At 40.7% G+C, this 13,751-nt stretch overlaps 1 pseudogene; it reads left to right on the top strand.

Annotated features, from left to right (window-relative positions):
- The window catches only part of LOC136583369 (uncharacterized), a 200,049-nt pseudogene extending 197,921 nt beyond the window's left edge, over positions 1-2,128 (top strand).
- The last annotated feature ends 11,623 nt before the right edge of the window (positions 2,129-13,751 follow it).

Raw genomic sequence — 13,751 nt, 5'->3', positions numbered from 1 at the left:
CCCATAAGGGGTGGCTTCCATCTGTTCAGAACAGTCCTCTGTAAGCCATAGTTGATTCCATACAAAGGCTGTTTTGCTCGGGTGTTCCTGGCTCTGGGCGGCCCATTAATTTCATTAGGAATTGTCATTGCATTGGCATTGCAAGAGAACTGAATGCTTGAGGCACCTGGACGAGGGCTATTGGTCCTGTTTAATAATCAGAAACCAATCCTACGCAAACGGAAACCTTTGTTTTTTTTTGTTGGTTTGTTTTTTTTAACCCATTGAAAACAACGAGGGAAAAGTTAAAAGCATTAATTTAGTTTCTTTGCTCCAAAAACAGAACAGAGATGAAATTATAACTAAAAAGCACTAACGCAAGTGTGAGTGTACTTGGTCAGATTTTTATGTCCTCCCATAGGAGCCTCTGATGCAGATATGAACTTGGCCTTATCTGACTAAAGTCCCATTTACATGGGACGACCATCATCTAAATGACTGAGGGCTGACTTCACTGGTAAAGGCCTTTGGCAATCGTGCATAGCGTTTAGATGGGCAGAGAACACAGCTGTGTTGTGGGCTTGTTGCTGACAGCGAGAAGCCTGCGATCTAGCTGTGTGTTTTTTCATCCTGACGAAAAATGGGCGACTAGTGGTTTTATTTTTGTTTTTTGCTAATTTTCATTCATTTGAATTACATTTTGAGCGATAATCGTCCTATGTAAATGGACCTTTACACAAAGGGACTAAATGAACAACCCCTATGCTAATCTGCATGGTATTTGGATCTCCATCCTTTGGAATGAATTTACACAGGGTTTGGACTTGGTATGAAGAGGTTCATTTAATATTCTACTCAATATACTCCACTGCAAGTTATGTTAGCTGATAACATTTTCTATTCTATTGATCTTGTAGAAGATAAGTTAACCTGTATGTGCTCTATTTAGGTGAGAAGAAATTCGTGTGTCTTGAGTGTCCGCAGGGCTTTATGAGAAGGGATCACTTGTCCAAGCACATAAAGAGACATCAAAACAAGAAGGGGCAGGCGGGACCAGTAGTCATGACAACAGTTTCAACGGAAGCAGGGACACTCTAATGGAAGTGCTGCCTCCACTCCCACCCCTCAGGCCCTCATCACCACCAATATGGTAGCCATGGAGGCAATGACTCCCGAAAACATCGCCCGTCTTGGCATAAACATCATGCAAGTGGCAGACCTGTAGTCAATCGATATCGGTGGCAATGGCTTCTGAGGGCCTTGTTCAGGCAGGACTGTAAATCATTGGGAAAATGTATTTGGGTATTGGAGTTGGGCTGTAAAGGAATGATGCGTCCAAAAGTGTCAAACATCTATTGTGACATGGAAGTTTATGCCAACTTATCTTCTCACTTGTGTGGAAGAATCATGCTCTGTAGCACATTATATTTTTTTCTCCTTTCATTCTCATTAATTAACGTTGTATTACGGATATCTACAGGGCCTTCTCTTTAGAAGGAAGGTAACCATGTATGTGTTAAAATGGAAAATCTCCAGTTAAACCTTGACCTGGTTCTGGCAGAGTGGATTTGAGCTTTACCCACTTGATAAAAGGTTAATAATACCTTCTGATTACCTGAAGGAGAGCCAGGAGTTTCCTCCTGACAGATGTCTTTGAGGTTAAACTGTACCAGATTGATCAGTGATGGATGAAGAATTTAAAGGTTTGAACACAAGATTGAGGTGCTAATATGCAAATTCTGGTTTATAGTCACTGATGGTGGACGGTCCATTTAGAACTGAGGACTCCAATGGAGCAATAAAATGCAATGGACAGTGATGCACCAGTGTACTGCACTTGTGCAACCAGATTCTTCTAACTTACTTTTTATAGGCCGTGTGCTCGGCAATATATAAGCTTCTACTTTTTCTGACTGGAGGATTATGGAAGAGTCCTCGCTGCTTTTGGGTATTTGACGCAGTGTCTGTGCGGTGGGAGTTTTTTTTCTTCCTGACCCTGAATATTTTAAAACACTGCAATGAACGTAACCGTTCCATCTATCCGTGTCCCCGTTTGCTCACGTTCTGACACCTTTTGCAAAAGTTAGTGGAGAGGTCTGTTTAGTGTTTTGTTTTTTTTTTGCATTTTTGTTCGAATGACTTGTGTAAATCTACATTTTTGGAAACTGTATTTGATTGGGGCTTCCACCTACATAGTTTTATATAAATATATACATGCAGCCTACACATATGGAAACGTACTATATAGTGAATTTACCCCCTCGGGTATTTCTGGTCATCCTAAAGAATAAGGTAAAAGCGTACAGATCTTATACTGCCGTGTTTCTCATCGAATTCTCAGCAAATATGAAATCTTTGCATCTGTCCTTCACTCCAGAAGTGGAGGTTGTGTTCGATCGAAGGCTAATGATGATTGCAGCTGGAAAGCCAGTTGCATTTAATGGAGATGTTTTTGTTTGTTTGTTTTTCTTAATGACTGTGCCTTAATCCATTGTCATGTGGCTAGACCATAAATGATTACTTTGTAAGGAAACAAGGTCGATTAGTAAGGAGCTATGCATTAACTGTTGTCATTCGTATATCACACAACTTAAAAAAAAAAACAAAATACTCCCCCCCCCCCCACCTTTTCCAGTATCACATCTTATGCATTGTACTTTATTTCCAGCATTTGATACCTATGTAATTACTAGAAGTTTTATTTTTTAAACCTATGATTTCTGTATATATCTGTTGTAAATAAAGGACCGCTTTCTGTTTCTGTCAAGAGGCTTCATATTTGTTTCATTTTTGCTTTGCAGTTAGTTTAGGAAAGCAATGAAATTCCATCAGAAGGTTAGAAAAGTTTTTATTCTTGTCGGTATTAATACGATGTACGCAAGTAAGAAGTGTCATGGCAGCCAAATGTTAAGGGGTTGTTCTCTGAAAAATATTAGGCTGGATTTAACTAGAAATACTTTTTTTTTTTTTTTTTGTATTGCTTATTAAAAACCATATTTCTCCACCCAGATATTCCAGGACTAATGTTTTTCTTTCAATATATTTTATTGATTTTACAGTGTGTGTATGTATATGTATATGTGTGTATATATATATATATATATATATATATATATATATATATATATATATATATATATATATATATATATGTATAACCTTTTTTTTTATTGGAGTGTTTGTCAACTTCAGTAAATGCTCCGAGGTGTCTTTCGGTCTCCTCCCCCCCCCCCCCCCCCCTCTGTTAACCCTGTCTCCTGTTATCGTTGGTTCTCTGTCTCTTCTGACGACCTAAGACTCAGCAGCTCATCACACCAGAAATCCCTCCACATACACAGCAGAGCAGAAAGATGCAAAATTGAGCTGATGCAATAATGGCAGAGGTAAACACAAAGTAGAGGTGGCATTCTAACATTACTCCTGGAATGTCTGGGGATGGAAACTTTAAAAAAAAAAAGATTTTAATAATTGGATCTAATTATAATTTATAAACCTTTTTCTTGTGGGACAACTCCCTTTTAAAACCTGACCAAAGTGTTAACATGCCTGACCAAATGCCAGAGCATTCAAGACCTAGAAATATGGAATATCTAGCAGCACTCACTTAATCCCACCATCTAGTGGGGGAGGTATAAACACAAATAGATGCAAAGCCAATACAAGGGTTGTGGACTATCAACCGTGCCGACGGCTTTCTAAAAAAAGAGCCTTTATTGTTCTATAGATGTACAGGCAATGTTTCGACCATTTAGGTCTTTCTCAAGCCTAAAGACAACACCAGACAACATACACTGAATAAATATACAGGCATCATAAACCACATAAAACACTGAATAAAATGGAGGGGTGTAATACATACCGCTATCTGTAGAAACAGAACAGTGGATCCATGCTCCGGATGCCTGTCATGACCAAAAACCCGCACTTGTATAGTGGCTGCAAAATAGCATCATAGAACAGGAATCACAGATGGGTGGTTCTGTGGCTATCACCTGAAGTATTTTACTCTCCTATTGTGGCTGCTTCCCATCGCCTGCATCAAGCGCGCATGTGCGACGTGACGTCACCACGTCAGTGCCATATGATAAGGGACGTAGCTATTCGTGCATAAGTGCACTAGCGTAAGCGCCCATGCGTAGCGTGATGTCACCACGCCAACGTCATGTGATTCGGGACGTGGCTGTATGTAAATCGGCGCGCCTGCGCCATCTGATGCAAGTGCGTATGTACAACGTGACGTCAATGACGTATGATGTAGGGTGCAACTATCTATCAGCGTGCATGCGCCATCAGATGTAAGCACAACAATAAGTGCATCAGTGCACATGTATGGCAAAACATACCACATTATGTGATGTGGACAATCATCAATGTAACCATCAGTAATGTGTGACATAGAAGATAAACTTCAACATGTATCACAATATGCATGTACCATAAACCTGACGTAACATATAAAGGGGCCACCGGCCCCATCATCTCGTGTACCAATGCGCATGCGCCTCCCAACCAGGTGAAAATAAGGGCTCACAAAAAATCTACCTAGTGTCATGACACTGGTATAGTATTTCATGAGCGCTCGGATGGTTCTATATCAAATGTTAAAGTTTATAACATTGATCACCTAACCATTACAATGTTACATTCCATAATCTAATGCTGCAGTGAAAATGGATCAAAAGAGGAAGGTGTGCAATTTCCAAATTACCATTCGTTATTGATACTGATAAATATGCACAAGTAAAGGTTTAGTGCACCCAATCAAAGGGAATCGCATAAATATTTTTAGAGTACTCTCAAAAAAAGGGGGGTGGGGAATAATCACGTAGAACAACCGGGCAATTCCGGAACATGAAGTAGAACACCACCTGAAAAAAGAAATAAAGAAATTAATAAAAACTAGTCTGATCAAGTCAAGCAGCAATATATCCTTTATACAACCAATGATGAAGCTGAGATGAATTCTAACTATATGGCATGTAATGATGATCGACGTTTAAGCCTTTTGGAGACAGTTCTTTCTTTTTCAACAATGCCTGATGATCACCGCCTCTGATAGATGGAGGAACGTGATCGATGACGCGATATCGCAACTGACTAATCTTGTGGGGTTTTTTTTTCAAAAAAAAGGTTTGGGAATCAGGAGTTCTATATTTTTATTGCGTATCGTGCTTTTATGTTTGGTAATACGCGTACTTCTAGGAGTAGTCGGCTGTCACTAGTAGCCGGCGTCCCGCTGCGACAGCGGGGTACATCGGGAATGTGCCCCCCCATCCCCCGCGCTGTTAACCCCTCTGACTCCAGATAACATCGCGAGAGCTCGGTTGGTTGCTATGGCAACAGGACGCCACATACGGCCTGTATTACCATAGCCTGTGATCGCTATAGTAAGCGATAAGGAATGGCAGGAGAGAAGTCCTGCCATGCCTTATCGTAGCAATCTGCAATGCTGTAGTAAAAGGGACACAGATTGTGTAAAACTAAGAGAAAAATAAAGTACTAAAAATGTAAAATGTTAACCCTTTTTTTATGCTTTTTCTCATATTAGGATAAAAAAATTAAAATTAAAAAATCCCACATATTTGGTATCGACGCGTCCATAACGACGCGTACAATAAATTGAACACACTTTTTATCCTGCTCGACAAAAAGCGTTAAAAAAATGCTAAACTGAGGCAAAATGCTACATTTTGGCATTTTACCTCCCAAAAAGTACAATAAAAGTGATTTAAAAAAGGGTGTACCCCAAAATGGTACCAATAAAAAATCCAGCTCGTCTCGCAAAACATAAGCCCTCAGAGAGCTCCGTCCATGGAAAAATAAAGTTATAGCACTTTGAATGCAGTGAGTTTAGAAAAAAATAATTTCCAAAAAAAGGATTTTTATTGTGGAAAAATCTAAAAAAAAATTATAATTTAAGTATCATAACCGTACCGACCCGCAGAAAAAAACGTAGTCTGTCATTTATGCTGCATAATTAACGTTTTACAAAAAACCCCAAAAATCTATGGCAGAATTGATGCGTTTTCTCTCCCTACGATCATAAAAAAAAATAATAAAAGTTTTACAATATAGTCTATGTAACCAAAAATGGTACCAATAAAAACTACAGTTCGCCACGCAAAAAACAAGCCCTTATACGGCCACGTCGACGGAAAAATAAGTTATTGCTTTTGAAAAATGGAGATGAATAAAGTACCAAAAATCGTTTTGAGTGCATGTAAGGTAGTTGTGATGGGTGCGGGGGAGGAGGGGGTTAATGGGCGCATGTAAGGTGGTTGTGGTGGTGGGGGTAATGAGCGCATGTGAGGTGGTTGTGGTGGGTGCGTGTGGGGGGAGGGTAATGGGCGCATGTAAGGTGGTGGTGGTGGGTGCGTGGGGGGTAATGGGCGCATGTAAGGTGGTGGTGGTGGGTGCGTGGGGGGTAATGGGCGCATGTAAGGTGGTGGTGGTTGGGGTAATTAGCGCATGTAAGGTGTCCGTGGTAGGTGCGTGGGGGGGGATAATGGGCGCATGTAAAATGGTGGAGGAAGGGAGGGGAGAGAATGGCCGCATGTAAAATGGTGGAGGGAGGGAGGGGAGAGAATGGCCGCATGTAAAATGGTGGAGGGAGGGATGGAGGGGAGAGAATGGCTGCATTTAAAATGTTGGGGGTAGGCATATTGGCCTTTTACTCCCAACCTCTACATGAGCCAACCCAAATAACCAATCACTGTGTATGCTAAATCCAAACAACAAATCAGGTTGCGAATGGTGGGGAGTGAAAGGCTAATATGCGTGGGGGAGGGAATGGCTGCATGTAAAATGGTGGAGGGAGAGAAGGGAAGGAATGCTAGCATGTAAAATGGTGGAGGAAAAGAGAGAATGGCCGCATTTCAAATGGTGGAGGGAGAGAATGGCCGCATGTAAAATGGTGGAGAGAGGGAATAGTTAGCAATGATCATTAAAGTGTTGTAAATGACTAGATTTTGTATATCGTGTGAACATTTTGGGTAGAGGTGCCTCTGTGAAAAAAATCCCATGTAAAAATTGATATTCAATGCGGAATATATGTTGTAATAAACCACACCCCTGGCCACATCCCCTTTTGGTAGCGACACCGCGCCGTAATTTTTTTTTACCAGGGGTGCCCCAAGGCTGAAAAGGTTGGGAACCACTGTACTAGGGTGATAGCTATTGCGATGTAAGATGCTCTTCCTATTTGTTTTCTTCACAAAGAGGTCAGTAGACAAAATATCACCATTCTTGCATTCAAGACCTATCAGGAAGTTGTGCAAATGCCTAATTTTTAAGGGTTTTGTCACCATTTTTAGAATTTTCAGGTCCACTCTAATACCCCCTGTTCATTGGTATTTTATATTGCCGCCATTTATTTGAATGGGACTGAGCTGTAACACCAGACACAAGCATTGGGCAACAGTCAAATGGTTTCTGGAGGGAGGAAAAAAGGGAGGTATCCTGTTATGACATTGAAAGGTTAGTGACTGGATAAGTTGTATTGTCATGACAGACATGCCTGTATGTAGGTGACTGGTACTCTTCTGTAGCCAAGAGGTGATGCCTCATAAGGCAATGTATTGTCAAGCAATGCGTCCAACATACTAATGAGTTTTAAGTAAATTTTAGCAGCGTTGGACTATAAAGGGTTTTATTAGTTATGCTTCTATACAACATGTTTTATTGTTTGAGTTTTTCCAGTAATGTCTACAAAGGTGCTTGGACACCTTGATGAGTAATTGGAATCCCTGGTGTCATTTGGACAGGGCGGTGTGTGGGGAATACAGGTCTACATGTCTAATAGTGACTGCATGTAAAGTGACTTCGGTGGAGGAGGTTCTCAATATTTTTCCATCTATTAGGATATAATCGGGTTCTCACATATTGTGTTATAAATTGTCTGGTGCAGTTTGGCTCTATTATATTATGTGCTGGGGTTGTGTATTCTGGAGTGTAATGAGGTCGGAGCGGCTCCCTTGTAAGTGTAGGGTGGCCATCCAATAAGTTCACCCTCCTCTTTATAAGATTAAATGCATGGTTAAGATTAGTCTATGTAAGTTGTGAGATGAGCTGATGACTGGGAATGTACATGATGTGTTTTGGTTTCGTTTTTAGTGTTTTTCAAATAAATATTTTTGTACTTTGCTAATTTTTTGTCGGATCTGACCTTCACGTTTATTCCTCTGTTGACTTTGATTTTTGGTCAGCCATTAACTTTTTTTCTAAAACTTCTGGGAATGTATAAACCGTGCCTAAAATTTTTAACACTGGCAATAACTAAAAGCGCAACTATAATTAAACCTTTTGTAATGTTCTATGAATGAATATATATTATAATTATTTTTTTTTTAATCCTGGTGTAATATGGTAAACATTTTAAAACCATTCTTTTGAACAAAGGTGACAATTTTGTAAATGAGTGTTAAGCTACAGTAATTACATTTTTTTTGTTTTTAATAAAGCTTCCAGAGCACTACTGGATCTGGTGGGTTTTATTTTCTTACTGTAGTGTTTCATTGTGGATTTGAGAAACAATATATCGCCTTTTTTGTCATTTGAACAGACAATGATCTTAGGAAACTATACACATGCAGACTTCAAATGCATCTTCACTGTTTAGGTTTAATTTATTTTATTAATGTAAATATACATATAGACAAAAGGGAAAAAAAACTATAGTAGATTGCGCAATACTTGGTTAAGAATTTTTGAAAAAAATAGGTGTCATAACAATCAAAGCAGCGAAAACCTCTGCTAATAGTCTTTCCGATGCATCTTTAGCGACTGCATATATAAAATATTATAACATGGCACCAGACCCTCAGTCTGACACTTCCGCATGCTTGCAATGAAAAATATAATTTTCAGGTATCGAAAACTATAAAGAACAAATGCTATGCACTAAAACATTCAGAGTAGATAATAAAAAGCAAAGGGAGTCTAAAAAGAAAAAAAGCCACACGGAGTATAAATACTCCGCTTAGGGGAAAGAAACCCCGCTGGCAACAACTTGTCTGTAGCTTCCCCAGCGCAGCCTCGTCTAGGTCACGGTCCCAGCTCAGCATCTCCTGGAACCCCTCGATGCCCGTCCCCCTACCATCCCACCACTCTCTGTATCTCAGGTGAATTGTGATATACGCTCCACAGTATCCAAGCCTGTCCGCTCAAGCATAGTACCTCAGAACCTTTGGTGCCCAACTCCTCCATGTACATTAGTTGATTTAGCTCCTGAACAAATTCCAAGGTCGAGGGAACGCTGTTGCTCTGCCAATGGCGTGGGATCATGGCTCTGACCGCGGTGAGGAAATGCAGCAAAAAGGCCTTTAATAGCGGTGAAAGGGCCAGGGATGACAGACATCAAAGCTAGCTGTATTCATACTGTTTGAATACCCCTTTCCTAAAAGGTTGGATGAGCAGGCACTCCCACCAGATATGGAGCATGGAGGGGAGGGGGATTTTTGTATCTCGTTACCACCAGAAGAATGGGTGGAGACAAGATGCAAGCCCACAAGCAAACGCCCCCAATTTGATTGGCTGCGCAGGCGAATGTCTGGCCATGATGTCCCCTCCTGCCTCGTTTTACTCACCCCTCAGAGGCTTGGCTTGGCCTTGGTCACCTTCCCTGCTCCTCCTTGGCATGGTGACCCCTGGGGTTGTGGCATACCGCCAGCGAAGGCGGGGTTGGGCAGTGTCTGCCAGCGGCTGGCAACCAGGAGCACAGAGCGACAACCCCGCCAACCTGCAGAACACACTGACAGCAGTCAGGGATAGGCGGAAGTAAAGAGCTTGATAAAGGCCCAAATTGGGGCCGAAACGACGCTAGTCTTTTTATGGAGGAATAAAAAGCTGAATCTTTTTCAAAATACATCAGATGATGCCTGACTTATTCTTTACATTGGACTTGGATTTTGGGTCTTAATCCAGACTTTACCAGGCTTTGCATGTGTTAAGGACCGTTACACATGACCGGTCACATTAACCTTTCAAGCCTTGGGTTCCAAATTATTTTGTACCTGGATGCATCAAGGAGGCCCAAAACTATATAATTTATAGTTATTAGTTCCCACAGATACGTAGAGTTGAGCCGCGGCAGATATACAGCTCACTCTCCTTAAGGCGTGCGTACTCTGAGCGTTTATTGACTTGGTATAGTTCTAATACAGGAAAGGAATACGTCATTAGTCACGGCGTTAATGTCATTGGGTTAGAAAAACATTAAGAAACATGCATTGTTTAGCAATCAGTGTAGTGAGAATATATCTGTTATTGAGAAGGAAATATATATATCCTTGTAGGTAGAAAAGAAAACACTGGAATATATACATTTATATAGATATAGTTATGTGCCTTTCTTTCTATATGCATACTAACTTTATTCTCATATGTACTAACTCTATGAAAAACTTAATACTTCGCCTTATATCAGATATGCCAAGAGGCCTTGCAAGGCGAAGACAAAATGTATCTTGAACCCAAGGAATAACCAGACACGAAGGCTGCGTGTACTTGGCCGTTTTCCCAGAAGCACCTTATCTAGATGAAGACCGTTCAACTATGCATCTGAACTTTTACTGTCTCAGGCCGGAAATCCGGACTTCCCATATATGGTTATGCTGTGAATTTTAGCCAATGAGCCCATCACCCATTTCTAGTGATGAGACCAAAGGGTATAAGATCTCATGTAATCTGTAATAAAGCGCAGCGCAGTCATGTCCCCGTGTGAGGAACAATACCAGACCTCCGTGTGGTGTTTTCTTCTTTACCGCCGGCAACGGGGCAAGTGGGGTGGGCCTGATTGCTGCTGTACTTAGAATTTCTCTGACAATTTGGCGCCCGAACAGGGACGGTAAAACCGGAGCCGTACAACGCAGTCCACCCGGAGCCACGCCACGGGGAAGCCGTCCTGCTGCAAACCGAGCCTGATCAACTCAAAGAACTCCAGGTAAGACCAGCATATATTTATGTTGTGTTTTACACTGCGAGTCTTGCAGCAGGAGGGACTATCTGTGTTTTGTGACCGGACGGGTTGGGTTAAGAGTTCTACACGGTAACTCGTGTGGGCTTCGGGTTTGCCGTCATGGACCACTGACCGTGATATGCGCACCAATCGCTCACCCAGGAACTAGTCTGTAGTCTATTTGTTGTTGAAGCCCGTAGTGTTTTAACGATAGTGGAGATTGTTTGTTGTATCTGCAGATTTTTTTTTTTTTTTCTCTTACTTTTCATTTGGTCTCACTGAAGAAGGAACCCTCGGTTGTTTTAGTTGTTAATGGTTTAGCAGAGAGGGATACACTCTGTGAGATAGGTTCCACAGAAGAAGAGACCCTCGGTTTTAGTTTAGTTAAGTTGTTGATGGTTTAGCTGAGGAGAGGGATGCACTCTTTGGGACTGGTTCCATAGAAGAAGATGCCTTCGGTTGTTTTGCCGGTATATAAGGGGCTGACAATTCGGGTCAGAAGGATGCACTCTATGGAGCGTGTTATTATTATTATTATTGTTGTTGATGTTCTAATATGCGTAAGACCTTATTAAAGAAGACAGAGCCCCTCAAGGGCTGCCGCCGTGCGGATCAATTGATGGCGGAGAGACAAGGGTCACAATCTGTAGAATGTAAGAAAACTTATGAAAATGTGTAACAAGGACCCGCACGGTAGATTACAGTATGGTGACTAGGAGGTCTTTAGGACCAAGAAGCGTGCCTTGAAAGACCAAGGGTTGCTAGAAAGTGCTGGAGTGAGGAGGAGGAGAGAGAGACAGTCAGAGAAAGTTAAGTATGTACACATTATTTGTTTAAGAAAGTATCCATAAGTGAAATGTTGGAAAGTACAGTAAGTGATCAAGAGGGTGTCGGGAGAGTGTCTATTAAAGGTTACATTGGCAGTTAGGTAGGGAGAAAGTGCTGAAGGAACAAGCAAAGTCGAGAGGAAAGTTACAAAGCATGTGATTTGTTGGCAGAGAGAAAGAGAAAAGGTGTATAATACAAGATAATAGATATAGATATATATGTGTGTATATATGTATATACTATATGTGTGCAAATGGTTAACTGAGCTTGCTTTTAGATGAGAAAGATTGTTTACATGTAGCTGCAGTCTGTGTCTCGTTTTCAAGGTCAAGCGATAACAAAGCAGAGAGAATGCAATAATAACCCTGGATAATATCTTTGCTTGCTTAAATGGAATGGAGGCTTGAAATGAATTTAATTAATTATACTGTCTTAGTAGGCAGGAAATATAGCAATTTCTAAGGTATATTCTTACTGGGTTTTGAGGTCACAAATGGACACGTCTTGGACAGGTGTAAGGAAGTTTACCCCACTCACATCCTGTGGGGGCTTTTAAGAATACAGGGGTTGAAAATAGAAAACATGTTGCGTTGTCAGAAGGTCCCAGCATATGTGTAATTTATGAGTTCAAATGCAGGCAATAGTTAAACTAAAACAACTCTATTCAGTCTGTGTTTCATATTCGTAGAGAGATAACAGTTTTGAAAAGGTGGGGGCTTTCAGACTTCACTTTTTGTTCAGGGTCAAATACAGAGAAGGACAGAGAAAGAAAGACAAGGGGGGCTGAAAGATACCCATGCATTCTAAATACTTCAGCGTTTAATACAGCATATAATAGCTTCAGTAAATCAGAAAGATAGAATGTCTCAGTCACCCAGCAAATTTTTTTTTCCACATAATTTGTCAAAGATAGCGCTCATTCACAATCTCATCTCAATAGAATCATGTACTTTATAACATTATAGCACTCACCTCAATGTTTTCCAACTGATGTATGTTTGTTTGTCAAACTTTTTTTTTTGTCTGTGTATCTGTATGTACTGGTACACCTTCAATAGGGGGTGACGGAGCAAACTTGAGCGCATGGATGGATGAGAGTTAATGACTAGGGATGGAGGTCCCCCCCATGCATGGGACTTTACTTGTTTGAGATGTGGATGCTTAGACTGTTAAGCTTAAATGAAGGTTTGAAAAAAGACGCAAGCGACCAATATCGAGGGGGTGGAGCTAGATGATGTAAAGGACGTAATGTTTCATCCCTCTTGTCCACAAGGGAGGGGGTGAGAATCTTGAGCAGCTAGTAAAAGTTTGTTTTTTTTTTGTTTTTTTTTCTCTCTCAAATTTGATAAGACATTGCAGGCAGGATCAGATTAATAATGAATTTGCTTAAAGGATATCAAATTTATATATTAATAGATGTTTGTAGATTATTCTTCCCCGGTGTAACTCATGTCTCTGTTATTGGTGCTAACATCTTACAGGCCTTATCTGCATCCATCAAATCTTTTTACAATGTTATACTACCTTGAAACCGGCTACTCTTGTTCCAATTGAGTACCCTGGTTCAAAGGGGGGAGGAGAAGGCATAGGTGATCTAGGTATTGCAAATCAGCCATTTTTAAATTTTTTGCAAGCCATTTTTAAATTTTTTGCAACAAGATTCTGATCTTTTTGAAATAAAATACCAGCCTGATTGTCTAGCATTGATGCAACAAGAAAATTTAAGTTTTAAAAAGTTACTGAAAGCCCTTGTTAACAATACATATTTTGAGTTGTTTTTTATAGATGGTACCAGGGTGATTGATGACTCCACACTGGATATGCAGTGGTCACACAACAAGATGTCCTAAAAGCAGAATGCCTCCGCATGTCGCAGCACAAGAAGCGGAACTAAAAAGGCCATCACTGAGGAGTGTAGAGTGGCGGAAGGTAAGACGGCAAACATTTACACTGACTCCCGGTATGCATTTGGCATAGCTCATGATTACAG

This window comes from Eleutherodactylus coqui, chromosome 1 (genome assembly GCF_035609145.1).
Source record: "Eleutherodactylus coqui strain aEleCoq1 chromosome 1, aEleCoq1.hap1, whole genome shotgun sequence".
NCBI classification, from domain to species: domain Eukaryota; kingdom Metazoa; phylum Chordata; class Amphibia; order Anura; family Eleutherodactylidae; genus Eleutherodactylus; species Eleutherodactylus coqui.
Note: the sequence above shows the minus strand (reverse complement) of the source record. Positions and strands in the feature narration are given on the sequence as shown.